Here is a 27,855-nt window from a genome sequence, read left to right as displayed (position 1 = left end):
GGTTCCACTGCCTGGTGAGCGCCTCCATGTGCAGCTGCAGACCCTTGATCTTGTCTCTGAAGTCCTGCTCAGGGGCCGGTTGTCCAACTCAGCAGATGGGTGGCCTCAACCAGCCCGGGGTCATCTTTGCTCAAGTCATTTACTGGTGGCAGCCACCTGAATAGACATGTCTACGAAGCGACTGCTTAGTTCACATTTCTGATTTACTATTAAGCCTGAACTATGCAGTTTTAAAGCAAGTTTATGCTCGAAAGTGCTGAGAGCATCCACAGAGACACTAAGGCACCTGCTTCTCAGACAACTTTACCCAGCGTCTTCACAGTCAAATCCATCTCTTGTACGGATTTACCTCCTCAGCTCTGTTTCAACATCCAGGGGTAAATGTGTCTCCTACAGTCAATGCTTTCTTGCTTTACTCAGAGCTTGCCCTTCTGAAGTTCTGTTTTGCTTAGGACCCTTCTGATGGGATTCTGCAATGTAAGAGCTTCCTCTTTAAATCATTCCATTTCTTCTTGCAAGGTAATAACCCTATTGTTTGCAACTGCAAGCTCCCCTGTCAGTGCAGTGTTGAATTTTTCTAAAGCATTCACTTTTGCCTGAAGGTTGTTTATGTAGCATTCAGATGTCCATGGAGCTCCTCTACCTCGTTGTTCTGGTCCAGAGTTGTAGGAATCTGACCATCTCCTTCATGCCTTCATTGCTGCTCCCATGCTCAAGATACATTGAAACACCTGAAACTGCATCTGGGAGTCCAAACCTCATTCTTTCACACAGAAATCAGGATCAAGGTCTTTAAGACTCACTGATGGACCAGCAATTATAGCTCCTTCTTCTTCAATTATGAGGTTATTGACCTCAGAGGATTTGAGCAAAGTTCCTTTTTATTGATCACAGCATTCATACACTCAGAATTTCTTTTGTGTTCATCCAAACAAAGCCAGGCTCTTCCTCTGCCTCCTGGCATCTGCAGTCCTGGAAGACCTTAACACCTGCTGTTTCTTCTACAACTTCTGGAACAAGCTTTCCTATGGTTCTTGAGACCCAGGAGGGTTTGTTTTGTCCAAGAAAAGTTTTCTTGTCTTTCAAGCTGTGTTCCAGGTGTTGCTCTGTCACCAGGAAGAACTGCTGGAGAGGAACGTGGTCAGATCAGACCCTCCCCAGGTCCAGCGCTGACTCAGCTGAGCCCTTGCTGCCCAGCTTGGCCCTTTAGTCAGGCGGACACATTCAGTAGCCATCAGGGAATCAGGAAACTGCTTTCCACCACCCACAGTAACTTTACTCAGCTCTCCCTTCCGCAGTGGCATTGGGCATCTCGGCCAGGCTTGTTCCTTCCTTTGCCTCCACGACTTGGTGGCGGGTGGGCAAGCAGAGGATGTGGGCATCGGAGTTGCCGCCCTCCTCCTGGGCCGCAGCCCTTCAGGCGCAGCCCCCTTTCCTGCTGCCTCCTCTCCAAACCCTCCTGCTGCAGCCCCCAGCCTGAGACTGGGGTCATCGGGGGTAGCTTGTTTGTATTTTTGTTGTTGAGTTCAGGATTTCTTTATTTTTTTCATGATATTAGCCCTATGCAATGTGCGATTTCCAAATATTTCCTTCAATTGTGTAGATTATCTTTTGACTGATGCTAAAACCCTTTGATGCACAAAAGCTTTATATGTGTCTATTTTCTTTTGTAAAGTTTAAGAAATCATTGCCTAACAGTAAGCCCTGAAGATGCTTCCCTGTTTTCTTTTAGGAGTTCTGTAGTTTTTTCTTATATTTAGATCTTTAATAGATATTGAGTTTATATTTATATATATTGTGAGGTTGAAGTCCACCTTCGTTCTTTGGCACATACACACTGAGTTTTCCCAGAAAAAATTATCAAAGAGACTATTCTCTCCCAATTGAGAGGACTTAGCAGCCTTGTCAAAAATTAATTGGCCATAGATAGGACAGTTTATTTCTGAACTCTCAAATCTGTTCTATTGGTGTATATGTCTGCCCTTGTGCCAGGATCACACTAATTTGATAACTGTAGATTTGTAATAAGTTTAAAATCAGGAAATTTGAGTCCTCCAACTTCACTCTTCATTTTCAAGATGTTTTAGCTATTGGGTCCTCTTATCCTTCCAAAAAACTTGATTGGCTTTTCCATTTCTGCAAAGAGGGCTTTTGGAATTTTTATTGGGATTATGTTGAAAGTACAAATTCTTTTGTACAGAATTGTTACCTTAACAGCATTTGGTCTCCAGTCTGTTATTTGACTGATATCTTCTTTGGTTTCTTTCAATAATATTTTGTAGATTTTTTGTTTGTATACAATTTCATTACAAATTTGGTTAAATTCATTTATAGATATTTGATTCTTTTACTTGCTATTATAAATGGAATTTTTTTCTTGGTTTTCTCTTTAGATTGCTCTATACTTGTGTATAGAGACTACAGATATTTTGTGCATTGATCTTTTACCCTGCCACTTTATTGAATTCATTTATTAGAGCTAATGACTGGGTTGTAAATTTTCCAGTATTTTCTATACATAGGATTATGTCATCTGGAAATAGGGAATATTTTGCATCTTCCTTTAAAAATGGGAGGACTTTTATTGCTTCTTTTTGCCTAATTGCTCCAGCTAGAATTTCCAGGACAATATTGAATAAGAGTGGTGGCAGTGCGTGTTTCAATTTCCCAATGGGCTGGTGATGCAAAGTACCAGAAATGTGTTGACTTTTATAAAGGGTCTTTATTTGGGGTAAAAGCTCACGTTCCAAGGTCATGAAAAATCCAAACCAAGGTACCATAAGAGGTGTTTTCTCACCAAAGACAGCTACTGTGGGTCCTGGTGTGTTGACAGGTGGAGAAGCAAGATGGTGCCCATCTTGGGGGAGCTCCCTGCCTTCCCCTCCAGAATCTCCCATCCCCTGGACCTCCGCTGTGAGCAACCAGGCACAGGGCTTGTCTCCTTCCAGGCATTCTGTATGGTTCTCCACTGTTCCACTCTCTTTCCCAAGTTCAGCTGTGCTCTTAGGCATCCAGCAGGCTGCTCTCCACCTGAGCTGTTCCCTGGACCAGCCTCTTAGGGGCTTCATGCTTAAGGAATCCTCTTGGTCTCACATTTCAGAATCAAATACCTGCTCCCTTTATCCTCTGCCTCTCCCTTTATGTCAGACCCAGCAAGAGGGCAGAGACTCAACACGAATCACGCCCCACTGATGTAATCCAGTCAAATGCATCTTACACCTACAGGAATGGGTTAGTTTACAGCAGAATATTTCTCTTTTTGTGATTCATAAAATAATTTCCACAGGAATGGTTAGTTTAAAACATAATATGTCCTTTTTCGGGCTTCATAAAATGATTTCAATCTGCTGCAGTGGGCATCCCTGTCTTGTGCCTAATCTAAGGGAAAGTTTTCTATCTTCTGACATTGAATATGATGCTAGCTGTGGGTTTTTCATATTGTGTGTGCCCTTAAGCATGTTGAGGAAGTTTCCTTTTATCCCTAAATCTGAGTGCTTTTATTAAGAAGGGATGCTGGATTTTTTTCAAGTTTATCATTTCTGCTTCATTTGTGATAATAATGTGGGTTTTTTTCCCATTGTTCTATAAATGTGACAAAATACATTCATCAATTGATTCTTATTTTGAACCACGCTTGCCTGGCCAGTGACATTAGGGGTAACTCAGAATTCCAGAACAGACAACTAACAACAAAGATTGTATACAGATTGATAGATGTACACACACACAAAAACACTTGCTGACCTCTTCTTTTATTTTTTAAAAATATCTGTGACTCTTTATTTCCCTATTTTTTCTTCATTTTTAAATTTTTTGGTCTTTATTTATTTTTTTAATATTACATTACAAAATATGAGGTCCCCATATACCCCCCTACCACCCTCACCCCACTCCTCTCTCCATAACAAAAATCTCCTCCATCATCAGGAGACATTCATTGCATTTGGTGAATACATATCTGAGCACCTCTGCACCTCATAGTCAATGGTTCACATCATAGCCCTCACTCTCCCACATTCCACCCAGTGGGCCATGGGAGGACATACAATGTCCGGTAACTGTCCCTGCAGCACCATCCAGGACAATTCCAAGTCCTGAAAATGCCCCCACATCTCATCTCTTCCTCCCATTCCCTACCCCCTGTAGCCACAATGGCCACTGTTTCCACACTAATGCCACATTTTCTTTGATTGCTAATCACAATAGTTCATGAATAGATGATCAGTAAGTCCACTCTAATCCATATTCTATTTTTCCATCCTGTGGATCTTGGAATGGTTGTGTCCACTCCACATCTATATCAAGAGGGGGCTTAGATTCCACATGGATGCTGGATGCAATCCTCCTGCTTTCAGTTGTAGGCACTCTTGGCTCCCTGGTGTTGTGGTTGACCTTCTTCACCTCCATGTTAGCTGAGTGGGGTAGGTTCAATAAACCAGACTGTAGGAGCTGAAGTCTATTGAGGCTCAGGGCCTGGCTATCACATGGTCAGTCCAGAGATTCAGGTGCCCTGGATATACATTAAACCCCAGCACCAACTACAATTCTGGTAAAAGTAACAGGAGAGGCTTGTGAAAAAAGATCACATCTGAGTCCAGCTCCATCACACAGAAACACTAACTCCAAAGTAGGGCCAACTGACATGGCACTGAACTCCATCTGCCATGACCATAGAACCTGTGGGTCTCTGTAGCCCTCAGAATAACCAATATCTGGAGTTGTGTCTACTTTATCTGTCTCTGGGACTCTGCTGAGGTGCGCATAAGGGCACCCTCTGATAACCTCCCAGCTGTTTTTGGAGACTCATAGCCATATAAACTCATTTGTCTATTCCATTTTCCCCTTTGATTCAGGGCAAAAACATTTTTAATTCCTGGCATTATATGTAGATTGAGATATTCTGCTGGTCTGAGTTGACCCTTTTATTCAAGGTCATTTTCTAGTTACATCATCAGCTTGGTAGTAATCCGTCAGTTCCAGGGAGGCTCATCCCTGGGAGTCATGTCCCACGCCTGGGGGAAGGCAACACAATTACATGCTGAGTTTGGTTTTGAGACTGGCCACATTTGAGCAACATGGAGGCTCTCAGGAGGTAATTCTTAGGCACCCTGCAGCTCTAGGCCTTGTTCTTATTTCAGGTGCACAGGCTCACAAGCATAGTCATTAGTATCAAGGGCTCATTGTTGGACCTTCCTTCTTTTTTGGTCTTTGCCGTTGCACTTGGGGGATTGTTGCTGTTCCTTTAGAGACTGTGATAGAGCTTACCTGGCTAGGAACTCAGAACTCCCTCAGTTGGTTTAAATTTTATCTACTTTGAAAATATCCAAACATTTTTATATATTCTTAACAATACTGATTTTCCAATCCATGTGCAAGGATTTTCCCTCCATATCTTTAGGTCTGCTTTTATTTCCCTTTGCAATCTGTTGAAGTTGTCAGGGTAAAAGATTTTCATCCTTCTCATTAAATTTATTTCCAAATATTCTTTTCCATGTTTAAATGAAGCTTTTTAAATATTAGAATAATTTTTAGTTCATAAAAAGTTGAAGAGCTAGTTCAGTCTGTTCCAGTTGTACTTCACCCAGTTTCCCTGGTGGTTAGTACTTACAAAAGCATCATAATTTGATACAGCTAAGAAATAATGGTTCAAATATTATAATGGCTGGATCTATACACCTTATTTAGATTTCACTACTTATTCCACTAATGTCATTTTCTTTTTCTGTTCCAGTATCCAACCCAAGATATCACATGGAGTTAGACAAAGATTTTACAATATTTGTAACTATTGATAAATATTTATATGTGGAGGATTTTTAAAATTTCATTTTCTAGTTGTCATTACTAGTATATAGGAATAAAATTGATGTTTATGTACTGATTTGTATCCTGTGGACCTACTAAATTCATTTAATAATTCTGGTAACTTTTTGGAGATATTTTGTGGGTTTCTAACATAGACGATCATTCTGTTGCAAATAATGGTAGTTTTACTTCTTCCTTTACTATCTATATGCCTTGCATTTCACTTCTTGCCTTCTTACGCTGCTCAGAATGTCCAGAATGAGATTAAATAAAAATGGTGTGAGTGGACGCCTTTAGTTGCTCTTAGAAAGAAAGTACTTAGCTTTTCATCATTGAGTATGATGTTTGCATAGACTTTCATTGATGCCTGGAAGCAAACAGAGGAACGTGCTTTCTTTCCTAGTTTGCTGACAGATTTTGTCTTGAAAGACGTTGCATTTTGTCAAGTGCTTTTTCTGCATCTGCAGTAATGGTGACATGATTTCTGTCCTTTATTCTATCTAGTTTGGAGAACAGAGATGAGTTGCAGTTATTAAACTGCTTTGCTGTCCCAGCTAGTCCAATTTGGCATGATCTGCAATACTATTTATGTATTTTTGCATTTGGTTTGCTCCCTCACATTTTGTTTGGATTTTTAAGCCCAGGATCATGAGGGACAGTGTTCTGTATTTCTTTTTTCTTGTCATGTCTTTGCCTGGTTTTAAATGAGGGTAATGCTGGACTCATGCAAGAATTGGGAATTGTTCCTCCTTTAATATGTGAGAGGGTTTGGGTAGAAATGATACTATTAATACGATTTATAAAAATGATGGGAGTGGGGGTAGTGGGGTATATGGGAACCTCTTATGTTTTTTAATATAACATTTTGTGTGATCTATTAACTTAAAAAAAGATAGTTAAAAAATGAAAAAAAAAAAAAAGAACATTGCATTGTGGTTTTCTGAAGGCAAGTGCTTTACATCCTTAAGTTTATTCCTAAATATTTGATTCTGTTAGTTTTATTGTAAATGGAATTTTTTCCCCTGACTTCCTCCTCAGATTGCACATTACTATTGGCTTTTAAAATCTATTTCATCTGATATAAGTATAGCTACTACCGCTTTTTGTGTTGTTGTTATTTCATGCATTGAATATCTTTTTCCAGTCTTTCTCTTTCAATCTATTTGTATCTTTGGGTCTAAGGTGACTCTCTTGTAGACAGCATATAGATGACCCATATTTTCTTATCCATTCTGTCCTTTGAATCAGGAGTTTAATCTATTAACATCCAATGTTATTATTGTAAAATCCATTCTCATTTCACCAATTTTGACTTTTGTGTTTTATCTGTCATTTTTCATTTTTACCACTCTTTTGAGACTTTTAATTTTATTTTTACTAATAAAATCTTCATTTCTAGACTCTCTTCCAAGACTTCTCTCCTGTCTTTTCAGACTGTAGCACACCCTTTAGTATTTCCTGCAAGGTCAGTTACTTTGTTATAAACTCTCTCTGTTTCTGTTTATATGTCAATAGTCTAAATTCACCCTCATTTTTAAAATACTATCTTGCCAGATATATGATTCATGACTGGAAATTTTTCTCTTGCAATATCTTAACTATATCCACCACTGTCTTCTTGTCTCAATAGTTTCGGGTGGGAAATCAGCATTTAATATTATTGGGTATCCCTTATATGTTATGCATTGCTTTTCTCTTCCTGCCTGAGAATGCTCTCTTTGTCTTTGGCATTTGACATTCTGATTAGTATGTGTCTCAGAGTAGGTCCATTTGGATTTATTCAGATGAAAGTACATCATGCTTCTTGGACATAGATATCTATGTCCTTCAATAGGGTTGGGGACTTTTCTACCATTATTTCTTCAAATATTCCTTCTGCCCCTTTACTCTTCTCTTCTCCTTCTGGGACATCTAATACATATGTTTGCACATCTCTTGCTGTCATTTAATTCCCTGAGACTGTGTTCAATTTTTTCCATTCTTTTCTTCTTCTGTTCTTTTATATGTTCACTTTCAGAGGCTATGTCTTTAAGCTCACCAATCCTTTCTTCTGGCTCCTCAGCTCTGCTATTGCATGATTCCAGTGTAGTTTTCATTTCATTTATTGCAACTTTCATTCTGATGCGATCTTCTATTTTTCTATGTATGCTTTCAAATTATTTTTTGTGCTCGTCCGATGTCTTCTTAATGTCCTTAATCTCTTTAGCCATCTCACTGAATTTATTAAGGAGATTTGTTTAAATATCAATGTTTAGTTGTCTCAACTCCTTTATGTCAGGAGGCTGATCTTGTTCCTTTAACTGGGCCATAGTTTCCTGTTTCTTGGTGTGGTTTGTAATTTTTTATTGGTGTCTTGGCATCTGGCCTACTAGAGTATTTATTCTGGGTGCAGTTTTTCTCTTTACTTTAGTATTTTCTGCCCTTTCTCCCTTGCTGGTTGTGTAATAGGAGCCAAGGATGTAGTAGCTGCTGTAAGCTGTGGAGGCTCAAGCTGCCCTCATTGCCCCAGAGACCAATGAAGATTCTCCCAACTTTCTCCTTTGCCAGGGGTGGGACAGAGCCACACCCATGTATAATACTCCAAGTTGTGCAGGCCTAGACTGTAGTTGCCCAGGGAGACTGATAAAACTTTATGCCCCTCACTCTCCTGCCTGGGGTGGGGATGGAGCTGTAGGTGTGGGCAGCAATCTATACTGTGTGGTCCAAAATGACCACATTTGCCCCAGTAGACTTCTGACTATTCAGTCTACTGGATGCACCTGCAGTTACCACTGGAAAGACTGTTGCAAGTACCACCAGCTTCCTCCCTGCCAGAGGTGGGGCTGATGCCTAGGCTAGGACTGCAGTCCGATCTGGGTGGAAAGAAGCTGGTTTCCACCATTGCTATGATTTTCAATCAGACTGCCTTCCCCTCATACTGGAGGCAGACTCAAAATGACAGCTACTGGCCTCTTTCTGACTGGGACAGGTTCAAACTTTAATTGTTCTTAAGGTTATACTTTAATCAGCCAAATTTACCAATCAGTAGCTAAAGTCAGTGGCCAACTGTCTCTTTCTCCCCTATTATTGGGAAATAGAGCTTCCAACTCCAGCCACAGAATAGCTCCTGAGGTGGTTTGTGCCTCCATTGGAGGATGGGCACTGGTCTTTCTGGCATGGAATGTTCTACTCAGAAATCTTCATTACAGATGGCAGTCTCCTCCTTCCATTCTTTCAAGGATGTTGTAGGATGCTCTTCTGGTCTCCTGGAGCCCCCAAATAGGTGCTTTAGATAGCTCTGGGTGATTCCTAACTGTCCTGTAGCACAAGCTGTCTCTAGGAACTCCTTACTCTGCCACCATTTTGCTTGTTCTCTCCATCCATAAAGTTTTATCATGAGATTGCAGCAGTTCAGTCACATCTTCAGGCTCTACTTCTAATTCTAGTTCTCTTGCTATTTCCACCACATCTGCAGTTACTTCTTCCACTGACATCTTGAACCCTTCAAAGTCATCTAGGAAGGTTGGAATCAACTTCTTCCCAATTTCTGGTCATGGATGTTTTAATAGCCAGAACCAGATGACTTCACTAGTGAATTCTATCAAATATTCAAAGAAGACTTAACATTTATTCTCAAATTCCTCCAAAAAAATTGAGGACAGATTACTTCTTAATAAGGTAGGCTAGATTAGGGAATAAAAAGAAACTCAGACCTGGCAGAAAAGTACAGCCATGAAACATGTGACCATGGAGACTCCATAAAATGGCTGCTGGAAGAATTCCATGAGAACCCCTATTTGGAACAGGACTTCATCCAGGATCAAGGACAAGCCCTGGATATTATTGTCGTTGGCCCCCCCCCCCCAGGCAATTGATGGGTGGGGTAACCAATGAAAACAGCAAATAACTGGGATTCTTCCCCTAACATTAGCAAAGGGATGGAATAATTAATGATTTAAAAGCAAGCACAGAAACAAAATCAGGCTGTTATTCCTTCTCTCTTCCCACCTGGACCAGCATGTAAGGAGACCTGGGGACTTGTAATCTGCAATGGGGACTTGTGATCTGTAAATCGATGCTTTTTCTCTGTCTGCCTGGACCAGCCTGCAAGTATGCCTGGGACCCATAATCTGTCATTTTCTTTCTTTTCTCTCATCTTCTTAATAAACTACTGGCCTAACTAACCTGGCATGTTCTTAAATTCTTTTTCATAATATAGTCAAGAACCTAGAAAAATCTGGCAACACTTCCTCATTCTATGAGGCCAACATCATTCTCATAAATCCAGATGAAGACATAAAAAAATAAAATTTCGGACCAATATCCCTTATGAATACAGATGAAAAAATCTCAACATGTACTAGCAAACCACACCCGACAGTATATTTTTCACAAATAAATTTTTTTTTACAAATATTGATACATATTAATAAAGCATAAATCCATCCAAAGTGTATAATCAATGGTATTTGGTAAATCACATAGTTGTGCTTTCATCTTTTTAAGTATATCTCTTTTTCCAACAGCATATTAAAAGATGGTTTTTGTGTTTTTTTTTGTATAACTGTAAACACCAACACCCAAATTCACGTAGAATTTCAAGGGACCCTGCATACCCAAAATAATCTTTAAAAAGAAGAACCATTTTGAGTGATCTGTGTATCTTTTAAAAACAAATAAAAAATACATTTAAAAATAAATAAAAATAAAAAGAAGAAACAAATTGGAGAACTCACACTTACTGATATCAAAATTTACTGCAAAGCCCCATTAATCAAAACAATGTCACACTAGCATAAAGACCAATGGAATAGAATTGAGAGTACAGAAATAAACACATATACATATGGAATTTGACAAGAGTACTAAGTTCACTCAATGTGGAAAGAATAGTCTATTCAGTGAATAGTGCTGGGAAAACTGGATATTCACTTTCAAAAGAATGAAGTTAGACCCTACCTAACACCATACACAAAAAATAACTCTAAAAGTATCAAGAACCTAAATGGAAGAGGTAAAACCATAATACACCTAAAAGATGTATGTACTGAGCGGACCTATCTAACATTGAATTTGGTAGTGATTTCTTAGATATAATGCCAAAACCACAAGCAACAAAAGAAAAAAATAGACTTCATAAAAATTAAATATTTATATGTCAAAGGATACTAACAAAGAAGTGAAAAGACAACCTACAGAATGGGGGGAAATTGCTAACCATATATCTGAAAAGGTTAATATCCAGAATATTTAAAGAAATCCTACAACCCAACAAATAGCCAAATTTAAAAAATGATAAAGGACTTGTATATATATTTTTCTGAAGAAGATATACAAATGGCCAATAAGCACATGAAAAGATGTTCAACATCATCAGTCATTGGGGAAATGTACATGAAAACAAATGAAATGTCACTTCACACCAAACAACACAGTTATTATTTAAAAACAAACAAACCAGACAATATTAAGTGTTGGTGAGGATACAGAGAAATAGGAACATTTATATATCACTGGAGCCATTGTAAAGTGGTGCAGCCTCTGTGAGAATCAGTTTGGCAGTTCCTCAGAAAGTTAAATATAGAATTAACATATGATCTGGTAATCCCACTTTGTGATATATATCCCAAAGAGCTGAGAGCAGGGACTCTAACAGATAAATGTCCACCAATGTTTGTCACAGCATATTCGCAATAGCAAAAGGTGGAAGAAATCTGAGTGTCCATCAACAGATGAGAGGATAAACAAAAGGTGATCTACCCAACACAATGGAATATTATTCTACCATAAAAATGAAGGATGCTCTGATGGATACTACAATATGGACCAGTCAGACATAAAAAGGCAAATAGTGTATGATCTCACTTACATGAAGTACCTAGAAGAAGCAAATTTCATAGATACGAATAGTAGATTATAGGTTACCAGAGGCCAGTGTGTATGTGGTGGAGGTAATTATGCTTATTGGTGCAGAATTACTGTTTTAACTGATGAAAAAGTTGGAGTAATGAATATTGATGATGGTAGTGCAATATTGTAGCTGTAATTAATATTACTGAATTTTATACTTGAAAGTGCTTAAAATGGGAAATTTTGAGTTATTATAAGTTACTACAATAAAAAGTTAAATAAAAAAAGATATCATGCGAACACTAACCCAAAGAAACCTGGAACTCATTAATATCAGATACACAGACTTCAGAACAAGGAATGTTGCAAGAGAATATTATATAATGAAAAGGGGTTGTGACAGTTTGAAGCTGGGTGGACTCCAGGAGGCCATGGCTTTAAAGCTGGTCCATTCCTGTGCCTGTAAACCTACTGTAGGTGGGAACTTTTGATTAAATTACTTCAGTTAAGGGTTTTTGACTAGATGGTGTGACCCAGGGTGGGTCTTATCCTCTTACCAGAGCACTTTATAACTTGCATTCAGGAAGGCTGCAGAGACAGAGAAACGCCCAGAAGCTGAGAGGAAGCCACAGATGGAGCAGAAGGTAACAATGCCCAGAGGAGAAGGCAGAGACCTGCATATGCTGCCACGTGCCTTCTCAGATGAGAGAGGAATCCAGGACGGCTAGCAGCCAGTCCTTGGGGAGGTAAGCATTGCCTGATGAAGCCTTGACTTGGACATTTTTTCACAGCCTCTAAACTGTAAGTCTCTAAACTAATAAATCTCCATTGTAAAAGCCAACCCATTTTTGGTATATTACCTTGGCATCCTTTAGCAAACAAAACAGGGGTCAATTCTACCCTCCCCCCAACATGAAATCTCAAATGTTCATGCACCTGAAAGCAGAGCTTCAAAACATATGAAGCAAAAACTGATAGAACTGAAATGAGTTAAGATTATGTTGGAGGGAAGCAGGTGTAGCTCAGTGGTTGAGCACCTGCTTCACATGTATGGGGACCCAGTTTCAGTCCCCAGTACCTCCTAAAACCAACCAACAAAACAAAGCAAAAACCCAAAAGATTATATTGGCGACTTGAACATTTTTTTCTCAAAAATTGATTAAAAAAAAAAAAACTAGATAGAAAACCAGCAAGGAGAAAGAAGATCTGAACAATGTTATGAATTCACTGACCTAATATTTATAAAATACTTTACCCAACAAAAGCAGAATAAACATTCTTTTCAAGTATATGTGGAACATTCATATAAAGAGACTTTATTCCAAGCCATAAAACAAACTTAAGCAAATTTAAAAGAAAAAAAGTTACTCAAAGCAAGTCCTTGGACCACAATGACATTAAGCTAGAAATACTGGAGAAATATTCAGAAAATCCAGAAATATTTGGAAATTAAACAACACACTTCTAAATAAACCCACAGTAACAATTTGATATGGTTATGAATTCCAAAAATAGATATTGAATTATGCTTGTAATCTGATCTGTACCTGGGCATGATTCAGTTATGATTATGGCATTGAGTCCCCACCCCTTGATAAAAGGAATAGCAAAGAAAGGAGTTGAGGGTTTCTGATGTTGGAGTTTGATGATGAAGACTTAAGCTGGAGCCCCGGGAAGTAAACTCACAGAGGAAGGAGTAGTCAGCCCCAGGAAGAAAGGAATCTTGAACCCAGAGAATAGCAAGCCCCAGGAACATAGGAACCTAGGTAGCCTGAACCCTCGCAGATGTCAGCAGCCATCTTGCTCCAAATAGACTTTGGTGAGGGAAGTAACTCATGCTTTATGACCTGGTATCTGTAACCTCCTACCCCCAACAAATATCCTTTATAAAAACCAACCAATTTCTGGTATTATGCAACAGCACCCCTTTGGCTGACTAATACAGAATTTGGTACCAGGAGTGGGGTAGTGCTTTTTCAATTACTGAAATGCTGGAATGGTTTTATAAATGGGTAGGGGGTATTTTTTTGAGGAATTGTGAGATGCTTGATGGAAAAGGCCTAGAATACTTTGAAGAGACTATTGATAGCAATATGGATGCTAGAGAAACTTTTTATGATGCCTTAGAGGTAAATGATGAAACTGTTATTGGAAACTGGAATAAAGGGGATCCGTGTTTTAAAGTTGCAGAGAACTTAGCAAGATTAACTCCTGGTGTTTTATGGAAGGCAAAATTTGAAAATAGTGAGCCTGGGTGTTTAGCCGGAGAACATTCCAAAGTAAACACAGAGAATGTGGCTTGACTTCTACCTGCAGCTTATAGCAAAATGCTAGATGAGAGATAAGCTAAGGACTGAATTGTCAGGCACAAAGGAAACAGAAACTGATTCTGGAAATTCCAAGTCTTTGGAAATTAACCTCCCAGAAGAAAGTGCCCCATTTGAGGACTTAACTAAACTTGAAAGTGGTAAATCAAGATTGAAGATGCAGTTATCTAGGAAAGACTTGTGGAAAGTCATACTGTCTGATGGCTAAACCAACAGAATTTTTGAGAGAGCTGTATGAACAAAACCACTGTCTGCCTGGAATAAAAGGGACATGGAAAGGAGAAACTGAAGGAGAAATAAAGAGCTTTAAGAGGAAAACCATGGAAGCTGAGATCTGGAATTAGGACATCACCTTGGACCAAGAAAGGAATCCCACCTATTTGTCCAGAGAGGGTAATTTTGCCCCAGCAATTGAAGAGGGTGGATGTTCCCACCCAATGTTCTGGGAGTTTTGCTGCTTCAGGGTACAGAGAGGTGGAGCACATTCCCCAAGGATTGGGGTGGTTAAGGTCAGTACCCCACAGGTCTGAGAGGGGTGGACCTGTCCCCCAAAGCTTAGGGAAGGCCAGGTGGTCAACTCATTGCTCTGAGAGGGTTGAGCCTGTATGCCAAAGGTTAGGGGGAATGTTTTCTTCACATCACTTTCTAGGTGGGTTAAGACTAAGTCAAAGATTGGATAAGGTGTGGTAATCACCCCAACACTCTTGGAGGGAGAGGTCGGTTGCTTGGTTGACACCCAGATGCTTGATGAGGGTGGAACCAAGGAAATGGCTGTTGGGCAGGCCTGTGGAAAGGGTGGGTTCCCATATGGCCCCAAGGAGAAGAAACTATCTTCTTAAGAATGACTCTCACACTGAATACAAATGGAGGATGCCCTGCAGGTTTATTGAACTGTAGATGACCCATGACTCATGTTTCCCTCCCAATTTCTCCTTAGTGTAATGAAAATGTTTACCCTATGTCTGTCCATTTGAGTATTGGAGACAGATAAATTGTTTTGTAAGTTTCGGATGTCTGTAACAGACAGGACTTTGCCCCCAAGACAAACTGTATTTCTTTAAATTGGTTGTGATATGATTTAGCACTTGCATTGTTACTGATTTAAGGTATTTTTGAATATTATAATGTCCTTTTGAAATTCATAGGGTGGAATGTAGCAGTTTGATATGGTCATGAATTAAAAATGTAGATATTGAATTGTGCTTGTAATCTGATCTGTACCTGGGAATGATTCAGTTATGATTATGGCATTGAGAGTGGGGACTCACAGATAAAAGGTATGGCAAAGAACAGAGTTGAGGGTTTCTGATGTTGGATTTTTTTTTTTTGTCTTTATTTTTTAAATATTACATTAAAAAAATATGAGGTCCCCATATACCCCTCACCCCCCTCATCCCTCTCCTCCCCTGATAACAACAATCTCCTCCATCATCAGAAGACATTCATTGCATTTGGTGAATACATCTCTGAGCATCGCTGCACCTCATGGTTAATGGTCCACACCATAGCCAACACTCTCCCACATTCCACCCAGTGGGTCATGGGAGGACATACAAAGTCCTGAAAATGCCCTCCACATCTCATCTCTTCCTCCCACTCCCTACCCCCAGCAGCCACCATGGCCACATTCTCCACACTAATGCCACATTTTATTCAATTACTAATCACAATAGTTCATGAATAGAATATCAGTAAGTCCACTCTAATCCATATTCTATTCATCCATCCTGTGGACCTTGGAATGGTTGTGTCCACTCCACATCTATATCAAGAGGAGGCTTAGATTCCACGTGGATGCTGGATGCAATTCTCCTGCTTTCAGTTGTAGGCACTCTTGGCTCTCTGGTGTGGTTGACCTTCACCTCCATGTTAGCTGAGTGGGATAAATCCAATAAACCAGAGTGTAGGAGTTGCAAGTCTATTGAGGCTCAGGGCCTGGCTATCACATGGTCAGTCCAGAGATTCAGGTCCCCTGGGTATACACTAAACCCCAGCACCAACTACAGTTCCGGTACAAGTATGATGTTGGAGTTTTGATGTCGGAGTTTGATGCTGAAGACTTAAGCTGGAGCCCTGGAAATTAAGGTCACAGAAGAAGGAGAAGCCAGCCCCAGGAAGAAAGGAACCTTGACCCCAGAGAATAGCAAGCCCCAGGAACATAGGAACCTAGGAAGTCTGAACCCTCACTGACATTGGCAGACATCTTGCTCCAAATAGACTTTGGTGAGAGAAGTAACTTATGCTTTATGACCTGGTATCTGTAACCTCCTACCTCCAACAAATACTCTTTATAAAATCCAACCAATTTCTGGTATCTTGCATCAGCACTCATTTGGTTGACTAATACACCCACCATATATAAAGTCCACAGATTAAAGAGGAAACTATAAGGGACATTAGAAATATTTGGAAAAGAAGAAAAAGAAAAGCAATGTGCCAAAACTTGTGGAATGCAGGTAAAACAGTCTTAAAGGGAGATTTATACCATTAAACACATAGATTAGACAAAAAAAATTGTTTCTAACCAGTTATATAAGCTTTCATCTGAGCAAACAACAGTGGGTGAGGGGAAGGAGCAAATTAAACTGTAGGAAAATACAGATGAAAGCAGAAACCAACAAAGTTGAAAATAGGAAAACAATAGAGAATATCAAGGAAACCAAAAAAACAGTTCTTTGAAAAGATCAATAAAATTGATAAACCTCTAGCCAGTATGACCGAGGAAAAAAAGAGAGAAGACAAGATGCAAATAATGGTAACAAAAGAGGGGACATCACTAAAGACCCTATAGACATTGAAAAGATAATAAGAGACTGCTAGGAACCATTCTATGCTCATATATTTGACAAATCAGATGAAATGGAAAAATTCCTTTAAGATAGCCAATGACTGGGAAGCAGATTTGGCTCAACTGATAGAGCATCTGCCTACCCCATGGGAGGCTCAGGGTTCAAACCCAGTGCCTCCTGATTCATGTGGTGAGCTGGCCCATGCACAGTGCTGATGTGTGCAAGGACTACCATGCAACGCAGTGGTGTCCCCCGCATAGTGGAGCCCAACGCACAAAGAGTGCACTCTGTAAAGGAGAGCCATCCCACGTGAAAAAAGCACAGCTCACCCAGCAGTGGCACTGCACACATGGAGAGTTGATGCAGCAAGATGATGCAACAAAAAGAGACACAGATTTCTACTGCTGTTGACAAATATCCAAGAGGAGACAGAAGAACACACACAGTGAATAGACACAGAGAGAAGACAATGGGGGTCAGTGAGAAGGGGAGAGAAATAAATAAATTTTAAAAGGAAAAAAATGGATAGACAAAGACTAATTAATGATCAAAGACTAACTGATCTCATTCCCCACCAAAATGAAGAACAAGGCAAGGCTATCCATTCATAGCACTTCTTTTCTTTTTGTCTTTATTCATCTTTAAAATATTACATTTTAAAAAATGAGGCCCCCATATACCCCACTCCCTCCTCACCCCACTACTCCCCCCATAGCAACATTCTCCTCTATCATCATGAGACATTCATTGCATTTGGTGAATACATCTCTGAGCATTGCTGCACCTCATGGTCAATGGTCCACATCATAGCCCACACTCTCCAATGTTCCATCCAGTGGGCCATGGGAGGACCTACAGTGTCCGGTAATTGTCCCTGCAGAACCACCCAGGACAACTCCAAGTCTCGAAACTGCCTCCACATCTCATCTCTTCCTCCCATTCCCCACACCCAGCAGCCACCATGGCCACTTTCTCCATACCAATATCACATTTTCTCCAATTACTAATCACAATAGTTCTTGAATAGAATATCATTAAGTACACTATAATCCATATTCTATTCCTCCATCCTTTGGACCTTGGATTGGTTGTGTCCATTCCACATCTATCTCAAAAGGGGGCTTAGATTCCACATGGATGCTGGATGCAATCCTCCTGCTTTCAGTTGTAGGCACTCTTGGCTCCATGGTGTGGTGGTTGACCTTCTTCAACTCCATGTTAGCTGAGTGGGGTAAGTCCAATAAACCAGAGTGTAGGAGCTGAATTCTGTTGAGACTCAGGTCCTGGCTATCATATGGTCAGTCCAGAGATTCAGACCCCCTGGGTATATATTAAACCCCAGCACCAACTACAATTCTGGTAAGGTAACAGGAAAGGCTTGTGAAGAGATCACATCTGAGTCCAGCTCCATCACACAGAAACACCAACTCTAAAGAAGGGCCAACTGACATGGCACTGAACTCAATCTGCCATGACCATAAAACCTATGGTCTCTGTAGCCCTCAGAAGAACCAATACCTGGGGTTGTATCTACTTGATCTGTCTCTGGGACTCTGCTCAGGTATGCATAAGGGCAACCCCTCTGATAAACTCCTGGCTCTTTTTTAGAGACTCATAGCCTTGTAAACTCATTTGTCCTTTCCATTTCCCCCTTGATTTAGGCCAAAAAGCATTTTTAACTCCTGTTATTATATGTAGACAGAGATATTCTGCTGGTCCAAGTTGAACCTTTTATTCATGGTCATTTTCTGGTTACATCATCAGCTGGTACTTGGTAGTAATCCCTCATTGCCAGGGAGGCTCATCCCCAGGAGTCATGTCCCACACTGGGGGGGAAGGCAGCGCATTACATGCTGAATTTGGCTTTGAGACTGGCCACATTTGAGCAACACAGAGGTTCTCAGGATGTAACTCTTAGGCACACTGCTGCTCTAGGCCTTGTTCTTATTTCAGGTGCACAGGCTCACAAGCATAGTCATTAGCATCAGGGGCTCATTGTTGGACCTTCATTCCTTTTTGGTCTTTGCTGTTGCACTTGAGGGATTGTTTCTGTTCCTTTAGGGTCTGTGATAGAGCTCCCCTGGCTAGGAAGTCAGCACTCCCTCAGTTGTTGTTTTTAATTGTTTCCACTATGAAAATATCCAAACATTTTTATGTACCCTGGATATATGCCATGTAGAATTCCCTTCCAGCCATGTGTCCCCTGTTAATAACATCCCATACCAGTATTCCTCTGATGCCATTGTTGAACCTCTTTGTGATCCAAAACTTCCTGAAAAGTGAAGCCCAATATATTGCCAGGTTCCCTTAATAGTAAAATGGAATATAGCGATGAGTTTAAAGGTTAGATATAGAATACATATTAATTTGGAAAAATTCTATATCCTATCTTTTTCTTTTCTTTTTTTTCTAATTATTAAGCTTATCTTCACAAGAGTTTTAGATCACAGTAATTCATATATACAATATACAGTACTCCCACATGTCCAACATAAAACCTTTCCCCTTCCAGAGCAATAATCTTTTAACATATTCATACCATATTTACTGAAACTGATGTACAGATATTGACACAATAGCTTTAAAACAAGGTAACATTTGTGTTTACATTGTGGTTTATATTTTAGACTATACAATTTTCTAAATTTTTAGTTATCTTATGTTTTACGTTATGATTTACATTTTATCCTTTCAGCCCCTATATATTTTTGGTGTAATTTTACATGTCTTATATCCATCCTTGCATATTCTTGTGAAACACTTCTATTGCCCACACAGTTACATTGGTTACATCTATTCAATACCTCATTTCCCCTCCCCTTAGGGCCCACAGTGACAGTCAATCTTCATTTCTTGAAGAGCCATGTTCAGAGATACTTGCAACAGTGTTGAGGGCTTGACATGCTCAACTGCCCTAATGCTCTGGGTGACACCATTTCTCTTGAGAGACACAGTTCCCTCTATTTGATGGCATCAGTCCTCCCCAGGATGTGGGTATACCTTCACTCTCATTATATGGGTCTCTTCCCAATGCTATATCCCACTCTGGCAAAATGAGCATTCACATATTCCCTAGGAGTCTGTCCTGCATCAGATTATCCCCTTTAAGTATCTTAAACAGGTAACTTTTCTTATTATATTTTGAAAAGGTTTTCTCAGCATTATACTCTCAACGAACACCTGACAATCTCCTATGTTCGTATGTTGCCCCACCCTCCCCCCATTTCTTGGACAATATTACCCATCCTCCCATCCCCATCCCCCCTCAAGCCTGCAAAGCCCCACCCAAAGGTAACCCTATGACCCATTCTATCCCTTACTTGTACGCACACTTACCTCCAACTTGTCATAGATTTCACCCATGTAGATGTCAGCTTACATCCTTCCTCTACCCCCTGATTTCCTGTAAACCTATCATCCAGTCTCTAGCTCTCTGAGGCAGCTTGGTTTACTTATTTCATATCATTGAGGTCATGTAGTATTTGTCCTTCAATGCCTGGGTTGCTTCACTCAACATAAGGTTCTCAAGATTCATCCATGTTATCACGTGTGTTTGTAGTGCATTTGTTCTTAAAGCCGAGTAGTATTCCATTGTATGTACATACCACATTTTATTTATCCATTCATCTGTTGATGGGCATTTGGGTTGATTTCAACTCTTGGCGATAGAGAACAATGCTGCTATGAACATTGGTGTGCATATAACTGTTTGTGTCCTTGTTTTCAGTTCTGCTGGATATATACCCAGCAGTGGAATTGCTGGGTCATATGGCAAAGCTATGGTTAGTTGGGTTTTTTTTTTCTTTATTCATTTTTTAAATATTACATTCAAAAAATATGAGATCCTCATATACCCCCCATCCCACTCACCCCACTACTCCCCCCATAGCAACATTCTCCTCTATCATCATGAGACATTCATTGCATTTGGTGAATACATCTCTGAGCATTGCTGCACCTCATGGTCAATGGCCCACATCATATCCTGTCCCCTGCTCCCACCCTGCCTTTCGCTTCCTTATACTTTGCCCGCCTGTTCCTCGTAACCTCCCTGTATTATGGCCCTTCTCAGCAGCAGTTTGTGCTGCTGCCTCCCTCTGCCCCTCCTCCCAGCCACTGTTATCTTCCCCCTCCCAGCCGATCGCTGTTCTCCCTGCCTCATTCCAACCGCCCTCATCCCGCCTCCGCCCCGGCACAACCTCGGAAACAACCCCCTCTGCCATCAATGGCTTGCGTCCTAAACGCAGGTCCGCCCTTGCCTCTGCAGCCAATCCTCAGCTGCCCCACGGACATGCCCCTCCCACAACCTCCCCGCCTCCACGAGACTATAAAACCCCATGTACTTCCCGAATAAAATCAGACCTGCGCATAGACCTCGTCTCCGTGGTTCTTCTTCCATCGAACCCCGCGTCCCCCAGGCCTTGAGCCGCCCGCTGCCGCCCCGGTCCGGCCGTGGCGTAGGCCCGATCCCCGGCAGCGACCCGCCCGCGCGGCAGCAACCCGCCCGCGGTACCGCAGCGGCGGCCACAGGTGGCGCCCGAACAGGGACCACCGCACAGGGACCACCGCTCCCTTCTGTATGCGGTGGAGCGACATCTTCGCGTTCCTGTTTGGCCGGCCAGCCGCTCGATCTCCCGCACGGGACCCATCGCCGTCCTCCCGTGCCGCCGCTCAAGGTAGGGACTCTCCGGCGCTGTTCCCTTCCTCTCCGCCGTCCCAGCCCATCCGTGAACCTAACCCGGCCTCAGCGACAGCGAGTCTACCCCCCTCCTGAACCCTCCGTCACAATGGGAGCCTCTCTCTCGTCCCGCCAAGTCCCTCAAGTACGTTTACTCGCGGCCCTTTTAGAAACTCACCACATGAAGGTCTCTCTCCGTCAGCTACAGCGGTATTGGGACCTTCTCCTACCCTTTAACCCTTGGCTCGTCACCTGTGCTCTCTGGAGCCCAGAGACCTACGAACGTTTAATTCAGCAGGTGACATCCGCTATGGAGCACGATCGCAAGCAGTTTCCCCCCGGCCTTATCCCGACCCTCGTCGCTATCCGCGCCTGTCTCCAAGGTGTGCCCTCCCCTGCCTCCGCTCTCGCCTGTGAGCCTAGCCACCCTCTCACCTGCGATCCTGATGGAGACGACGATACTGGTTCTCTGTCCGCCCAGCTAGAGGCCGCGCTCGAACTGGATCCCCCCACAGCCTCCGATCCGGACCCCAACCAACATGGCGACCCCCCGCCTTCTCCCCCCCCCCACCGCGTCCTGCAAACAATGCCAACATGGCGCACCTCCTCCTTCTTCTTCCTCGGCGCCCTCTTCCCGCCCTTACCCGCCTCTTCCTGTCTCGTTGCCATCCGGTCCCGTCCCGGATGCCTGCCGGCCGCCATCTTCGGCTAAACCGGCAGAGCCTCCGGTGCCATCTTGGCCTGTACCTGAAAGTGACGTGGCCACTCCGTCATCTTGGCCCGAGGCCAGAAGTGATGTCAGGCGTGATGTCACCGTGCCGCCATCTTGGCCAATCAGAAACACCGTTGCCGCCGCGCCCTCCTGGCCGGCGCCCGGTGGCACCGCCAATGCCTCACCTTCATGGCCCGCTTCACCTCCCGCCTGCCCCAGCAATAGCGGGAGCATCGGGAATCCTCCTCCGCCAGCGTATGACACCACCTTTCTCACCGCTCCCACTCCGCCTCTGGCTCAGATGTTCCCCCTCAATCCTGCTCGCACTCCGCAAAACCCACAAGCTTGGATCCCCTTCTCGCCCAAAGACTTACAAATGCTTCGTACCGCAATCAAGGAAGACGGTCTCGCCAGCCCCCACGCCCAAGATCTCCTTGAGCGTATGGCCATTCCCCGCTGTATTCCTTATGACTGGATTTCCCTTGCCCGTGCTGTCCTCTCACCCGGCCAGTTTATTGACTGGAGAGCCCATCTCGACGTGCTCATCGATACCCAGCTCCCCGACAATGCTCGTCAAGCTTCGCGATTGTGTCTTCAAAGCCTTCCGCTCTTGCGCCGCAGCCGCCCCTGAGCCCCTCGCCAAACTCTTCCAAAAGCCTGAAGAGCTCTTCAACGAGTTCATGGCACGCGTGCAAGCCGCGGCCGAGAGACACGTCACCGGCGCCGCCGCTAAGGAGTCCTTCGTCAAAGATCTCCTACAAGAGGGAGCTAATCCAGCCTGCAAGGCCATTATCCGTCCCCTTCGTGACAGGCCCCTCCAAGACTGGGTCCTTGCTTGCTCCGGAGTCTCTGGCCAAACCACCGCCCTCGCTGCCGCCCTTGTTGCCGCCGTCCAAACCACCAATACATGTTTCCGTTGTGGCGAGCTAGGCCACTTCGCACGGGAGTGCCCTAACCTCCCGGCACCGCCGCGCCCGGCCCCTCGGGGCATGGAGCCGCCATCAGCAGCCCCCGCTCCCTGCGCACCCTCCACTCCTTGCCTGCGATGCGGGAAAGGCACCCCGCAGGGCCCTGCCGACCTTCCGCCTCCCGACCCCCTTCCCCCTGATGACTCCCCCCTGCCGTAATGACGGCCCTTCTCCGCATCTCACCCCCCCCCCGTGAGGTCTTTCTCCTCTTGTCATTGCAGATGACACCTCCAGTTGCCCAGTCGAGCCCGCCTGAGTCTGCCCCTCCTGCGCCATCACCCGCAGGGACCACGCCAGCTCTCTCCCGCCGCGAGCGACCTCGACGTCGTCTTCTTGTCCACCGCTTGAGCCGTCTCTCCCTCGAAGATGCCTCCATCGAGCAACAAATTCTCCAGCTTCTCCGTCATGCTCGCGCCTCCCCTGCCCCGCGCCCTCCTACCACCCCCCCTCCTACACCTTCTCATCATTATGCTCTCCTTAGCCTCCTCAGCCCAGGCCACACCCCTTTGGGCCGCCCTTCTTCAACCGCCTGATTTCCTCTTTCTCTCCCCTCACTCCCCCACCCTCCCCACCATGTACTCCCCCAACTGCGACTTCCTCCCAGAAAGCTGCGACCCCCTCGCCCTTCCTGTCTCCTCGTCGTTGCCAAATGTCTCCATCCCTATTCCCCTCGACGCCTTGCAACTACACCCACTCCCTCCAGCAACACATCCTCACCCTCGAATCCATCAAGCCCCCAACCCTCTCAGCTTCCCTCCTTAGAGACGTGCTCCAAAAATTCCTCTCCCTTTTCCAACCCTCCAGCCTCCTCCTCTACGCCTTCCTTTTCCTCCTTCTCCTCCTCCTCCTAGGCCTCGCCTGCTGTATCCGCAAGTCCGTTCGCCAGCACCGAGAGCGGCAAAGGCTCTTGGCCACAGCTGTCCTAGTCCTCTCCCAAAGCCATCCCCTTCCCGAGGAGGCCCGGCATGCCCAGGTGTGGCTCACGGAGGTGGCAGGAGGCGGCCATCGATAGGGCCCATCGTGGTCGCCTCGAGCTGCAGGTACGGGTTCTCTGCCCTCCGCATGGGGAATCGGGCATTTCAGCCGCCCTCCCCTCTGCTCACGCCCCCCTCGTGCCCCCACGCCCCCTGCCGGTAGCCCCTCCTCATTCCTTTCTCTCCTATTTCCCCTCCTCTCACCCCCCTCATCTTTCCTCCCCACAAAATGTCAATCCCACAAAACCTGTGCGTTCTTATTTTCGAAAGAGGGAGCAATTGTCCCCTGCTCCCACCCTGCCTTTCGCTTCCTTATACTTTGCCCGCCTGTTCCTCGTAACCTCCCTGTATTATGGCCCTTCTCAGCAGCAGTTTGTGCTGCTGCCTCCCTCTGCCCCTCCTCCCAGCCACTGTTATCTTCCCCCTCCCAGCCGATCGCTGTTCTCCCCGCCTCATTCCAACCGCCCTCATCCCGCCTCCACCCCGGCACAACCTCGGAAACAACCCCCTCTGCCATCAATGGCTTGCGTCCTAAACCGCAGGTCCGCCCTTGCCTCTGCAGCCAATCCTCAGCTGCCCCACGGACATGCCCCTCCCACAACCTCCCCGCCTCCACGAGACTATAAAACCCCATGTACTTCCCGAATAAAATCAGACCTGCGCATAGACCTCGTCTCCGTGGTTCTTCTTCCATCGAACCCCGCGTCCCCCAGGCCTTGAGCCGCCCGCTGCCGCCCCGGTCCGGCCGTGGCGTAGGCCCGATCCCCGGCAGCGACCCGCCCGCGCGGCAGCAACCCGCCCGCGGTACCGCAGCAGCGGCCACAATATCCCACACTCTCCAATGTTCCATCCAGTGGGCCATGGGAGGACCTACAGTGTCCGGTAATTGTCCCTGCAGAACCACCCAGGACAACTCCAAGTCCCGAAACCGCCTCCACATCTCATCTCTTCCTCCCATTCCCCACACCCAGCAGCCACCATGGCCACTTTCTCCACACCAATGCCACATTTTCTTCAATTACTAATCACAATAGTTCATGAATAGAATATCAGTAAGTCCACTCTAATCCATTTTTTATTCCTCCATCCTGTGAACCTTGGATTGGTTGTGTCCATTCCACATCTATGTCAAAAGGGGGCTTAGATTCCACATGAATGCTGGATGCAATCTTCCTGCTTTCAGTTGTAGGCATTCTTGGCTCCATGGTGTGGTGGTTGATCTTCTTCAACTCCATCTGTTAGCTGAGTGGGGTAAGTCCAATAAACCAGAGTGTAGGAGCTGAATTCTGTTGAGACTCAGGTCCTGGCTATCATATGGTCAGTCCAGAGATTTAGATTACCTGGATATATATATGGCAAATCTATGGTTAGGTTTTTGAGAAACTGCCAAACTGTCCTCCAGAATGGCTGGAACATTCTTCATTCCCACCAGCAGTGGATGAGTGTTCCCATTCCTCCACATCCTCTGCAGCATTTCTTGTCTTTTTTTTTTTCAGAGCTGCCAATCTTATGGGAATAAGAGGGTATCTCATTGTAGTTTTGATTGCATTTCCCTCATAGCTAGAGATTTGGGCATTTTTTCATGTGCTTCTTAGCCATTTGTATTTCTTCTTTGGAGAAGTGTCTGTTTAAATCTTTTTCCCATTTTTTAAATAGGTTGTTTATGTTTTTATGTTCAAGATATAGGAGTTCTTTATATATGCAAGTTATAAGCCTCCTATCCGATATATGGTTACTAAATAATTTCTCCCATTGTTTAGACTCTCTTTTCACTTTCTTGACAAACTCCTTTGAGGTGCAGAAGGCTTTAATTTTGAGGAGGCCCCATTTATCTATTTGTTGTTTTGCTGTTCGTGCTTTTGGTGTGACGTTCATGAAGCCATTTCCTATTACAGGGTCTTGTATATGCTTCCCTAAACTGCTTTCCAAAGTCTTTATGGTCTTGGCGCTTATATTTCAGTCTTTGATCCATCTTTAGTTGATTTTTGTATAAGGTGTGAGATGGTAATCCTCTTTCATTCTTTTACATATGGATATCCAGTTCTCCAGGCACCAGTTGTTGAATAGGCCATTCTCTCCCAGTGAGAGGGTTTGGTGGCTTTATCAAATATTATATGGCTATATATATGAGGATCTATATCAGAACTCTCAATTCAGTTCCATTGTTCTGTGTGTCTCTCCTTATGCCAATACCATGATGTTTTCACTACTGTAGCTTTGTAGTATGTTTTGAACTCAGGTAGTGTGATTCACCAATTTCATTTTTCTTTTTCAATATGTCTTTGGCTATTTGGGGCCTCTTTCCTTTCCAAATAAATTTCATAGTTAGTTTTCTAGTTCCTTAAAGAATGCTGTGTTGGTTTTTATAGGGATTGCATTGAATGTGTAGATCAGTTTTGGTAGGACAGACATCTTAATAATATTTAGTCTTCCTATCCATGAACAGGGAATATTCTTCCATTTATTTAGGTCTTCTTTGATTTCTTTGAACAGTGTTGTGTAGTTCTCTGTGTATAAGTTTTTTACATCTTTAGTTAAATTTATTCCTAGGTATTTGATTCTTTTATTGACTATTGTAAATGTTATTTGTTTCTTGATTTCCCCCTGAACTTGCTCATTATTGGCTTATAGAAATACTACTGATTTTTGTGCATTGATCTTATAACCTGAGACTTTACTAAACTCATTTATGAGTTTTAGAAGCTTTGTTGTAGACCTCTCAGGGTTTTGTATATATAGGATCATGTCATTTGCAAAAATGAAATTTTGACTTCTTCCTTTTCAATTTGAATGCCTTTTATATCTGGTTCTTGCCTCAGTGCTCGAGCAAGTACTTCTAAGGCAATGTTAAATAGAAGGGGAGAGATTGGGCATCCTTGTCTTGTTCCTGGTTTTAGAGGGATTTTAGGATTTCACCATTGTAAACAATGGTGGCTGTGGGTTTTTCATATATACTCTTTATCATGTTCAAAAAAATTTCCTTGTATTCCAGTCTTTTGGAGTGTTTTTATCAAGAAAGGGTGCTGTATTTTGTCAAGTGCTTTTCTGCATCTATAGATATAATCATGTGATTTTTTTCCTTCAATTTGTTTATATGGTGTATTACATTGATTGATTTTCTTATGTTGAACCATCCTTGCATACCTGGAATGAATCCCACTTGGTCATGGTGTATAATTCATTTAATGTGTTGTTGAATATGGTTAGCAAGTATTTTTGTATCTAGGTTTATTAGAGAAATTGGTGTGTAATTTTCTTTTCTTGTGGTGTCTTTGTTTGGCTTTGGCACTAGGGTAATGTTGGCATCATAGAATGAGTTTGGTAATGTTCCTTCTGTTCGATTTTTTGGAGGAGTTTCATCAGGATTGGTGTTAGTTCTTTCTGGAATGTTTTGTAGAATTCACCTGTGAAGCCGTCTGGCCCTGGGCTCTTCTTAGTTGGGAGGTTTTTAATGACTGATTCTATCTCTTTACTTGTGATTGGTTTGTTGAGATCATCAACTTCTTTCATCAATATAGGCTGCTTTTGTGTTTCTAGGAATTTTTCAATTTCCTCTGAATTGTCATTTTTGTTGCAAAATAGTTTTTCAAAGTATCCTCTTATGATAGTCTTTATTTCTGTGGGGTCAGTGGTGATATCTCCTTTCTCATTTCTTATTTTGTGTATTTGCATCTTCTCTCTTTTTTTCTTTGTTACTCTCACTAAGGGTTTATCAATTTTATTGATCTTCTCAAAGAACTAGCTCTTCCGCCCAGCACAAAAGAAAGTGCAGC

At 43.1% G+C, this 27,855-nt stretch overlaps 1 pseudogene; it reads right to left on the bottom strand.

Moving 5' to 3' along the window:
- Positions 1–120: 120 nt before the first annotated feature.
- On the bottom strand, positions 121–20,113 carry LOC101443152 (protein RUFY3 pseudogene; annotated as a pseudogene).
- Positions 20,114–27,855: the final 7,742 nt, after the last annotated feature.

This window comes from Dasypus novemcinctus, chromosome 22 (genome assembly GCF_030445035.2).
Source record: "Dasypus novemcinctus isolate mDasNov1 chromosome 22, mDasNov1.1.hap2, whole genome shotgun sequence".
In the NCBI taxonomy this organism is placed as follows: Eukaryota; Metazoa; Chordata; class Mammalia; order Cingulata; family Dasypodidae; genus Dasypus; species Dasypus novemcinctus.
Note: the sequence above shows the minus strand (reverse complement) of the source record. Positions and strands in the feature narration are given on the sequence as shown.